Here is a 9,704-nt window from a genome sequence, read left to right on the forward strand (position 1 = left end):
AATTGACTATGGTCATAGTTGCACAACTCTGTGAATATACTAAAAAACATTGAGTTGCACAATTTAAGCAAGTGGATTGTGTGGTATGTAAAGTATATCTCAATAAAAATAAATCTTTTTTTAAAAAACAGCATTAGTCCTCACTTCCTTATTCCGGGTAGGCCTGGGCCACTGCTTTCTTACATCTCGTGTTTTCCATCCCTTTACTCTTTCTGTATTCTTATCCCACTCGTCTGTCTGGATTTATGCCTGCTCTCTCTCTGATTTTCTGTCTCTCCTTCCTCTCTTATCCCTCCCCTGCTTCATTTCTCACTCCCCAAGAATTCCAGAAAATTCTCAGAAGTGCTGCTTTTGCAGGTTTGTTCATGCAGAGAGTCACCAAGCTGGTGGCTTTCCAGTGAGCCGACCAGCTTCACAGTTGTCCCCTTGTCACAGTTATGAGTGACCCCGGTATGCTTTGCACATCACCTGGTTGTGTCTTCAAAGGAAAAGCAAAGCGGGGGACCAAGTCCGGGGAGCTTCCTATGTCAGATAGAGCCTCTGGCCACGTTGAATCCCTGGGAAGTGGAACAGTTCAGGAAACAGGCTTTTCTGAAATCTCTTAGCCAGTTACCTCTAAAGGGGACCAACGAGAGTAAGGCAAAGCATGACAGAGGGGACACCTGAAAAAACCAGGAAGACTGAGTGCCCCAAGCATGAAGATCGCATTTTCAGAAAACGGCTACGGCAATAGTTCTGATCCTGCCGGCTTGTCCAAATTCTTGGTCAATCTTCTTACAGAAGATAGGGTCTAATTCCCCTCCTTTTCTTCACTTTAGAATCTTTCTTCTAATGAATGGAATCCAGAGGAAGTGATGCTGTTTGATTTCTGAGGCTGGGTTAGAAAATGTGACGTCTTCCGCCTCTCCCTCTCTCTCTCTCTCTCACTCTCTTGGAAGCCTGGGCCTCCTAGAAAGGCCACGCATGTGTTTCAGTCAACAACCCAGAGTCTCAACCCAGAGCCAGCATCAGGGAGGGTGGGAGGGAGGGAGGAAGGAGCCTTCACATGCTTTCCGTTCCCAGAGTCCACACCCAACCAGCTGACAAGTCGAAGAGGGATGAGCTATCTCCAAGTCCTCCCCATACTGCAGATTCTTGAGATATTAGTGATCTATTAGTGCACAACAAATTACCCCATAACTTTGTGGCTTGAAACACCTATTTTTCCACAGCATCTGTAGATCAGGGGTTTGGGCATGGCTTGGCTGAGTTCTCTGTGTCAGAGTCTTTCAAGGGCTGTGATCAAGACATTGGCTGGCATCGTGAGGTGCCACTGGGGAGGCTACACCTCCAAGCTCGTTCAGGGGGTTGCTAGCAAGACTTGGTTCCTTGAAGCCTATGGAATTATTGCCTTCAGTTCCTGGACAGGCGGGCTTCACGTCACGTGGTGGCTTACTTCGTGCAAGCCAAGAAGGCAACAGAGTGAAAATGGAGCAAGCAACATCACAAGTAGCCTCCCATCATGCTTGCCGTATTCTGTTCGTTAGATGCAAGTCATAGCAGAAAAGGCTTTCACACTAAGCAAAATTAATGTCTTGTTATTTTAATCCACTGAGCCTTGGGATGGTTTGTTACACAGTGTTAGGTAATTAGAAAACACCAAAACACAGGGAGAGGGGAGAACTGAGTAGGAAAACTGTATTTATTGAATATTTGCCATGTATCAGGATCACTTGGCAAGACTGAGGCTTAGACAGGTTCAGGGAGTTGCCAAAGCTATTAATGGCATAAGGAAGATGAAACCAATTCTTTTAGATTCCACAACCTTTTCACTTTTCCACTCCACTTCTTGTCCTTTGAAGAGAAACTATCTCAAACCATTTGAATATCAAATAGTGTTTTACTGATGGCTTTTGTGTTTTCCAAATTCCTAAATTTAACCAGCAGAGACTATTTCTAGGTATACTTCCCCTCTCCCACCCCTTCAATTCTCAATTATGAAGAACTTTTCCTGTTAATCTGTATTTTCCTCAAATTCTGTATTTTATAAAGCTGGCAGGACCAGCCCTCCAACCTTAGCTAGATTTTCCTCCATAAAAACAAGCTTTCTGGAATACTATTGCTTGCCCGTGGTGAGGACATAGATTCCAGGAAGTTGCTTTTAATGCTAAAAAAAGAACATGAGGCAGACATCTGCTTGAACAGAGAAGAATGTAAAATCCAACTGCTCCCACTGCTGGTGTCTCTGTCAGCACCCACAACCCCCTCCAGTCCCGCAAGAGGGGCTTCAGGCTGAACGCATAAAAACTGTGTGCTCACTGATCAGGGACCCAGGATCGGAGGGAGGTAGACTTCTCATTGCAAACCTTTTTGCATGGTATCTGCACACATAGTGTGCATATAAATTACCTTAAAAAAAAAACTGCTTAAAAATTAATCTCAGGTGAGAGATTTCTGTTAAGAGAAATGGGGGTATTTATCAGGATGGATTCAGTGATCACTGTACCCTCTCCCCGGAGAAGGCAATGGCACCCCACTCCAGTACTCTTGCCTGGAAAATCCCATGGACAGAGGAGCCTGGAAGGCTGCAGTCCATGGGGTCGCTGAGGGTCGGACACAACTGAGTGACTTCACTTTCACTTTTCACTTTCATGCATTGGAGAAGGAAATGGCAACCCACTCCAGTGTTCTTGCCTGGAGAATCCCAGGGATGGGGGAGCCTGGTGGGCTGCCGTCTATGGGGTCGCACAGAGTCAGACACGACTGAAATGACTTAGCAGCAGCAGCAGTACCCTCTTCCAGGGCCTGCTTCTGGGCCACCACATGTGTGATTAAGACCATACTGAAAGCTTCCAAAGTGAGCTCAGGCCTGGGAACACAGCAGAGATGGAAAGAGCGTAGAGATGTTCTCATCAGAGTCTCCTGCCTGTTGAGGAGACAAGGAAGGTTTTTCCAAAAGCAGTGTTGCATTAAGGGAGACCTCTCCCAGGGCCCAAGAGTGGACTCTTGTCTAACACTCGGAAATGAATTATCTGAGGAGACACTCGAGTTAATAAAACACAAGACTTTATTGGGAAGGGACACCTGGGCAGAGAGCTAGAGGGTAAGGGAACCCAGGAGAGCTGCTCTGCCACGTGGCTCGAAGTCTTGGGTTTTATGGTGATAGGATTACTTTCCGGGTTGTCTTTGGCCAGTTATTCTGACTCAGGGTTCTTCCTGGGGGCTCACACACTGCTCAGCCAAGATGGATGCCAGGGAGAAGGATTCTGGGAGGTGGTAGGACATGTGGTGTCTCCTTTTGACCTTTCCCAAGTTCTTTCAGCTGATGATGGCTTGTTAGGTCCATGTTCTTTACTAAGACCTCCTGTCATAAAATAACGCACGCAAATGGTTACTATGGTGCCTGGCCTGGGTGGGTGGCTTCAGTCAGTATGTTTCTCCTAAGAGGAGCAGATAATTCACAGCCATACCCTAGATGCTCAGGGGTTGAATGATAATCTGAAAGAGGAGTCAAATCAAAGGATGGTCCCATTCTTTTACAGTCTAAGTCATAATGACATTAATGATAATGAGAATTACTATTGTGAGTGCTTAGTCCATTAACATTTAATTAAATTAATGATAAGATTGGAATTAGATCTACCATTTTATTATTTGTTATCTGTTTCTTGGTTTTCTGTTCCTCTCTTCCCCTCTCCCTCCTAGTTTAGACTATTTAAAATATATTTTAGAATTATTTTATGTACATCTTGGCCTTTTAACTAGAACTATTTACATCATTTTTAAAGGTTACACTAGGGATTACACTCTACATCCTTGATTTTTCACACTGTTATTATTGTACCATTTCATATAAAAATGTAGAAAATTTGCGGCTGTATTGTTCCATTTGTCCCTCATACTACTCCACGCACAGCACTTTTCACTGTTGCTGCCGTGTGCATTACAACTACATACCTGTAATCTGTCAGCGATATTATGATTTCTTTTTAAAGAGTCATAAATATTTCAAAGAAATGGAGAGAAAAAACAGTTTTATATATTACCCAGATATTTACCACTGCTAATGTTCTTTAATCCTTCCAGGCAGTTCAAGTTTCCCTCTGGTATAGCTTCCGTTCAGCCTGAAGAAATTGCTTTGTCTTTCTTCCAGTGAAGCTCTGTAGGCAATGTAAAAGAACATCTACTTTGCCTTCTACTTTACAGGATATATTTACTGGATATAGAATTTTGAGCTGACAGTTCTTTCTCTCGACACTTTAAAGATGTTTTTCCACTATTTTCTAGCCTCCATGTTTTCTCTTAAAAACTTGGTGGATGTTAAAATTATTGCTGTCCAGTATGCCACGTGTTGTTCTCTGGCACGTGAAATTCTCTTTTGAATTTCTCTTTATGTCCAGTTTTAACTCTAACGAACCTAGATGTGATATTCTTTGCCTTTGTCCTACGTGGGCTACTCTAGGGTAAATCTCCAAATTTATGTCTTTTACTAAATATAGAAAATTTTCAGTCATTATTTCTTCAAATATTTTTTGAAATATTCTTTCTTTCTTCTTCCTCTGAGACATTTATACAAGAATTTTTGATATTGCCCTAGAGATCCTGGAGACTTTGTTCATGTTTTAAAATCTTTTTTTTCCCCCTCTCTTTCTTCTTCAGATTAGATCATTTCTATTGGTATACCTTTACATTCACTGACTTTTTTCTGTCATCTCTATTTATATTAGTCCTGAGAGTTAGATTTCTCATTATTGGAAAATGAAGTTACAAATAAGCAAGAGAGGAAGGCTAAAATGAACAGGTTGATTCCTGTCACACTGAATTAGTGTTGGACATCAGTAGAAACTCATTTATTAGGATGATGGGAAAGAGAGAGAAATAGATGTGTTCACAAAAGTTAGTGTACATACATACATTCCCAAATCTATTCACTGACTTAGAAACAATGACATCCTCATAGCAATGAGTGCACCTCGTGTCCAGATCTTGGTTTGAAAGGAACAGGACCCCTTGGAGAAATGGTTCATTCCAGGCCTAAGGCAGAGGAAATAAAAGATGAAGTTCTGAGCATCTTGTGAAATAAGGAAGTGCTCAAAAAAAAAAAAAATTATGGGGGCTTCCCAAAAGACACAAGACCCTGGAAGGGCTCCTAATACATTAGTTTTGAATTATATCCCAACTAACAAAATAAATATGCTTTGTCCCATAGTAATATAAATCAATTGCTGACTAAATAAATGGGTGGAGGATGAGACAATTTCTCCCTCCTAAGAATTCCAACTAATCAGTGTAGAACAAAAGAAGAAAACGGAAAACCACCGTGAGACATTTCAGTAACAACGGTTGCAGGCAAGATTCAGCAACGAACTCTGAAAAAAATGGGTGAAGGCTTAAGAAAACACAGGGTGTGCCTTCAAAATATCTTCTTCAAATATTTATTAATTCCTGTAGTGGAATATGTTCACAAATTCTTAAACACTTCTCCCGCCAGGAAGGGGACTTTAATTTTTCTCTCTCTGAGTATGGGCTGGATGTAGACTCTCAGTTAACAAACAGTTTAAAATGAGAAAAAGACTAACAGTATAGTGGAGAAACCTTCAGGCAGCCCTAGTACAAATTGCTCAAAGTCAACATCACCAGTAATAAGACACATTGGCACCACGTACCCTCTGAAACGATACAGTGAGGACATGTCACCTCGGCAGTAGTCCTCCCCAAGTTGTTATTTAGTCGCTGTCACGTCTGACTCTTTTGCAACCCCATTGACTGTAGCCCAGCAGACTCCTCTGTCCATGGGATTTCCCAGGTAAGAATACTGGAGTGGGATGCCATTTCCTTCTCCAAGGAATCTCCCCAACCCAGGGATTAAACTTGTATTGACTACATTGGCAGGCAGATTTTTTACCACTGAGCCACCAGGGAAGCCCCAGGCCTCCCTAGGATCTAATCCTGAGAAAGCTTTAGACTAATCCAAATTGCAGGAAATTCTGCAAAATATCAGACCAGCACTCCTACACAGTGTCAAGGTCATGAAAGACAAGGAGAGAGTAGGAGTCTACCACAGATTGGAGATAACTAAGGTAAATGTGAAGATTAATGCAATGTGGTATCTTGAATTGGATCCTAGAACAGAAAAGGAGCATTAGTAGAAAAATTGAGATAAACCTTCCCTTTAAAATGTATAACTTCTTGAGCATCAGGACAGAGTTATTCAACTCCCAGGCCTTAATGTAAAGCTTTCAACACTGACTTCTTGATGTGTTCAAGTCAGACATACCAATAATAATAACAGTGCCATTTATTGCCTCTTAATGGAGGCCAGATACTCAGCTCAGGATTTTACATACAGTGTGCCATTTAATCCTCCAAACAGCATCATCAACATCATCAACTCCATTTTACAGGTGAGATGTTGAGCACAAAGCAGGATAGTAATTTGCCCAAGGTCACACAGCTAGCAATTGCAGGAACCAAGATGTGAACTCAAGGAGTTTGGCTTCAGCCCTCAGACGCTTTAACTACTATGCTTGGTCTGTGGGAGTGTTTACTAAATTATTGCCTTGAGGAATTAGGAACTCCATTACAGGGATACTGTGAATCATCCAAATAAGAACCATAAAATATTGGAGGAAGAAATGTTTATATAATTCTTTCTGAAGCAGCAAAATCTATACCCTTGTTTTCCAAGCTTTAGTCTTCCTCCAGCCAGCTCCCCGATTTCTGCCATGGCTGACATAACCTGTGCTCTTAGTCACTTAATATCTTTTAAATTGACTCAATTGTTTTTGCTTAAGTAAATTATTCAAAAAGGAAAGTGACCTCATGCCACTATTGTAAATGGAAAAGCAGTATCATTTACCTTAAGTAAATGGTAACCTAAAAATAAATACCATAGAAACAAAACAATCTCGATAGATTACAGTTAGATACTGGCGCTTGCCAAGGGCCTGAGCCTGAATGAGTTGTGTTCTCTCTTTGCTAAAACAAGGAAGATTTAACGAATGTTGGAGACCTGTCCATGGCAGACCAGCACCTAAAGGTAAGCAGAATTACCAAAAAAACTGAAGTCTTCTTTGTCATTTTGGAATTCAGTGACAGAGACCCCACAGAAACTTAAACAAAGTAGAAACTATTGGTGTCTCACACAAAAGCCCACAGGCAGGAGGACTGGCCAGTATGGCACCCAACAGCACTGAGAAGAAGCATGCGCCAGCTTGTGGTCCCATCAGGGCAGCCTACACAACCACTTCAAGGACCAAGATTGCTGTTGCAATACCAGCCATCACTTCTGCTCTCCAGGGAACAAGAAGGAAAAGGGAATACCTCTTTGAAGAATATGTCTCCACTTTCGCTTGCATCTCATTGGCTAGAACTTATTTACATAGACTGGGAGACAGGGAAATGTAGTTTTTATTTTGGGGCAGCCAAGTATCTAACTTCAAAAAAAGGAATGGGAATTCTATTATTAGAGGAAAAGGGGGAAATGGATAGACAGTAGCAATATCTGTGATTTTATGATTCTCCATGCCCCACCTATTTTCTTCCAGGACTCGTCTTAGGAGAATCACCTAAGTGATTCCAGCCCAGGCCTTCAGCTGACCTCTCCACTTGCTTCTGAGGTTGACCTTGACCCTGCTGCTCCTTTGCCCATCTTCTGAGCTAAGGAAAGTACTTCTCTCCCCCTACTAAGGTTACATTTTGTTATTAGGCACCTTAAAGCTGCCCTGCCTCTGAGCCCATCTCTTACAGGGCTCCCGTGCTAAGTGGGCTGTGAGAGGAGCACTGCTCAGGGCGTCACCAGATCTGGGGTGCTTTCTGGCTGCCCCTCTCTGGCTGTGCTGCCATCCCTGATTCACGCTCAGAAACGTTTCATCACTGAAAGTGACACTGCAGAGCCAGAGGCAGAGTTCCTGGCCGTGGGCTGGAAGAATCCATGGCCCCAGACTGAGCTGTGGGCTCTGATAACTCTGCCCTGAAACTTGAGAAGTTTCACACATTATAGGAAAGTTACACCACCTCCAACACAAAGACATACACAAAAGGCCTTCTCAACAGGAAGACAGAGACAAAACTTGCCAAGGATGGTGTTGGCAACCACTAGCAAGTTGGAGATGGAAATCCTCTTATATCAAATGACCTTCAATTATAGTCTGAAGAGGAAAGATGGGACCTGACCAGGAAAAGGAGGGAAGTTACGGGCACTGCCATTGACAGCCTCAGAGATGAGTCACAGATGCTGGGGTTACCATCCACCTGGACCACTGAGACCAGGACCACCACTCCAGGCAGGGTTGAGATCATAGGGTTTTAGAGCAGAAGGCCATCTGAAGACTCCCTGGCCCTATAAGTCTCCACATTTCCAAAATCAAAGACATTTTTTAAAAAGCATCAACCCAACAGACTTTTGTTTTAATAGTTCTGTGACAATTAAGTTGTACAAATTAATAATTAAATCACGTTTCTTGTATTTTGTACCTAAGACCCATATCTGCTGGTCAGAGGGCCTGGTGAGCATGGGAAAAATGATAAGACCAAGCTGAGCTTCCAGATGCTTGACATTTGCTTCCCACACAGGCTCAGGCTGCAGAAAAATCCATCACTTTAGGTGGGAGGTTGAAAAACACCAGGAAAGAACTGGTAAGCCAACACCACTCTTGGCATCTTTGCTGGTCTCCAGGCTCCTACCAGGTTGAAAAGAGCTAAACCTCACAGTCAATCTCTTCAACTTACTGGTGGGAAAACTGAGCCCAGGAGGGGAAATGGCTCAGCCAAAGTCACCCAGTTACAGATGGTGAGCCATGTCGCACACCTCCTGACTCATGACCACTGTCCTGCCCACTTCTATACCCTCCCAATTGCTCAATCCCCAAACTCCAGCCAAGAGTCTCAGAGCACAGTGTGGGAACCAGCTTAGCAGAGTCACAGGGAAGAGAGGGGTTGCTCCCAAAGAAAGGTGAATCATCCACACCCAAGTGTACAAAGTAGCAGGGACGCCTGGATCAGAAAGCCAAGCCTGTGCCAGAATGCCACGGATGCCATAAACAAAGCAGCCAAACGTGCCAGACTCGTTGTGATTACCCAGCAGGCTGACGGTGTATCTGAAGGCTGCAGTCTGTGACGGGTCCCAGGACACTCACCTGGCTTCTTAGATGGCTTCTTAGATGATCTTGTGCCAGTGATAAGAGAAAGCATTGTTTTCCCCAAACACTATCCAGATCTAACTCAGGAACAGACCACCCAGAAAGTAGTTGAAACCTGTCATGCCTAATAGGAGAATAAATTGCGATAAGTTTGTATTCCCAGGGCCTGATGAAGTCACTGAGTCTCTCAGATAAAGTGTCAAACCAGCCTGTGACACCAGCCGAGAAACCAAATGTTAGCCCAGTTTTCTGAGTAGCCGTGCAGCCTTGAGCTGGCTCACAGGGGTCCTTGGTGCCTCAATCATAAGTGGGAAGGTTTGTCCCTGTAGTGGTTTGCTAGGACTGCCAAGACAAAGTAACCACAGATGGGGATTTAAACAACAGAAATGTATTCTCTGTTTGTTCTCAAGGCTGAACGTCCAAGGTCAAGGTATCAACTGAGTCGGTTCATTTTAACGGCTATGAGACAATTTTTGTTCCTTGCCTCTCCCCTAGCTTCTGGCGGTTTGCTGGCAAATTTTGATGTTTCTCCCCTTGTAAATGCATCACTCTGACCTCTGCCTTCATCTTCACATAGTATTCTTC

The 9,704-nt window shown here is 43.3% G+C and overlaps 1 long non-coding RNA gene across 1 annotated transcript; it reads right to left on the reverse strand.

The window, feature by feature from the left end:
• Positions 1-3,056: 3,056 nt before the first annotated feature.
• On the reverse strand, positions 3,057-9,452 carry LOC138985411 (uncharacterized). Its single transcript, XR_011462463.1, has 4 exons — positions 9,117-9,452; positions 4,894-5,013; positions 4,038-4,139; positions 3,057-3,343 (listed from the first exon to the last, which is right to left on the reverse strand). It is a non-coding gene; the product is annotated as an uncharacterized lncRNA (long non-coding RNA).
• Positions 9,453-9,704: the final 252 nt, after the last annotated feature.

The sequence above is a fragment of the Bos mutus genome, chromosome 24, assembly GCF_027580195.1.
Source record: "Bos mutus isolate GX-2022 chromosome 24, NWIPB_WYAK_1.1, whole genome shotgun sequence".
Taxonomy (NCBI): domain Eukaryota; kingdom Metazoa; phylum Chordata; class Mammalia; order Artiodactyla; family Bovidae; genus Bos; species Bos mutus.